The 1620-nt window shown below is 44.8% G+C and overlaps 1 non-coding gene across 1 annotated transcript; it reads left to right on the top strand.

Annotated features, from left to right (window-relative positions):
• Positions 1 to 301: 301 nt before the first annotated feature.
• LOC138678211 (U4 spliceosomal RNA) lies at positions 302 to 441 on the top strand. The gene has a single exon (XR_011321582.1). It is a non-coding gene; the product is annotated as a U4 spliceosomal RNA (small nuclear RNA).
• The last annotated feature ends 1179 nt before the right edge of the window (positions 442 to 1620 follow it).

The following is a 1620-nucleotide window of genomic DNA, read 5'->3' as shown; positions in this document are numbered from 1 at the left end:
ACCGCCACCGTCAGGACGTCACTGGTAATGCAGTCACCAGTAAGTGCTGGTTCCCACAGTCTGTATAGTAGGAGGTGGTGACACTCTGTTACCAGGAAGGAAGAGCAGTCAGATAGGGGAGACCCTCTCCCCTCCCCCAGCCTGGGGGGCTTTTTTTTCTTCAATTACAGCCAGTGAGGGGTGTATTAGCATATCCACTCCCAGAATCCTTTGCTTCCACACCCCCCATGACGTCGTTGTCTCTCCACAATGTAGATAGAGCCCCAGATCCGGAGGCCGCAGCTCCTCATAGACGGTCTCCAGCTTTGCGCAGTGGCAGTATCATAGCCCATGAGGTTTATCCGAGGCGTGATTATTGCTAGTTGAAAACTTTTCCCAATACCCCGCCATGATGACTTGAAACACAGTCAGCATGGCAATTTTTGACAGTCTCCCAGGAGACTGAATAGGTGGTGAAAATAGATGTAAGCTGTTGGAGTTAGATGTTAGTTTTCTCAGATTTGCTAGAAGTAATAATCTTTTTTGTGCTGTTTCTGTACTGAGGAGACCTTGTTCTCTGCAGGAAGAGTAGTTGCTTTTCTCCAACGCTGAATATTTTACCACATTGTGAACTAAGAAATTTTCAGTTTCGGATAAATTTTCTGTTTTGGTTGCAAATTGTCTGTTCAGAGAGGTAGAGAACCAGAACTCTAGTGCCACCTATTGGAAGTAGCAATCCTAACAGTCAATGTCGACCCTTTAACGAGCCTTGTCACATGACTTAGGATAAAAGCCAAACCAGAATCTCAGTTTGCAGACATGGTGTTTCGGGATACTGCCCCTCATCAGTGCAAAGTGTGAGGTCTGATTTGACAAGGCCCGTTAAGGCTATGTGCACATGTTGTGGATTTTGCTGCGGATCCGCAGCAGTTTTCCCTGAGTTTACAGTACCATGTAAACCTATGGAAAACAAAATCCGCAGTGGACATGCTGCGGAAAAAAAACACGCGGAAACGTATCGTTGTTTATTCCGCAGCATGTCAATTGTTTGTGCGAATTTCGCAGCGTTTTACACCTGCTCCATAGTAGGAATCCGCAGGTGTTAAACCCGCAGATGGAACCGCACAAAAAAAACGCAAAAAAAAAAAATCATGGTAAATCTGCAGTGCGGTTTACCTGCGGAATTACCAAAATGAATCCAGAAAAATCCGCAGAGTAATCCGCCACGAGTGCACATAGCCTAAAAGGTCGACATTGACTGTTAGGATTTCTGCTTCCAAAAGGTGGCGCCAGAGTTCTAGTCCTCTTCCTCTCAGAAGAGACAATTTGCATATTTCCCAGAGGAGCATTGCGGCTTTAAGTCTCTTCATCTCGGCATGCTTAACATGTCTCTCTCTGCAAGGAGAAACCATACTTCTTGGATTCTGAGTCTTGAATGAAAATTCTGCTCCTGACAATGTTCTTTGGGTTTTATGTTCTCGGCATTTTAGCTTCCGGTAATAACATAATATCTTTGCTCTGTTCCTCCGTGCGGTGATGGTGATACCACATTTATACAGGGTTTGCTTCAGTCGCCATATTCTGAGGCAGAACTATTTTTTTATTTTTTGGTTGATGGAGATGTTCGAGGACTTGTGTTTT

Source organism: Ranitomeya imitator, chromosome 4 (genome assembly GCF_032444005.1).
Source record: "Ranitomeya imitator isolate aRanImi1 chromosome 4, aRanImi1.pri, whole genome shotgun sequence".
NCBI lineage: Eukaryota > Metazoa > Chordata > Amphibia > Anura > Dendrobatidae > Ranitomeya > Ranitomeya imitator.
This window is presented reverse-complemented; position numbering and strand designations above follow the sequence as displayed.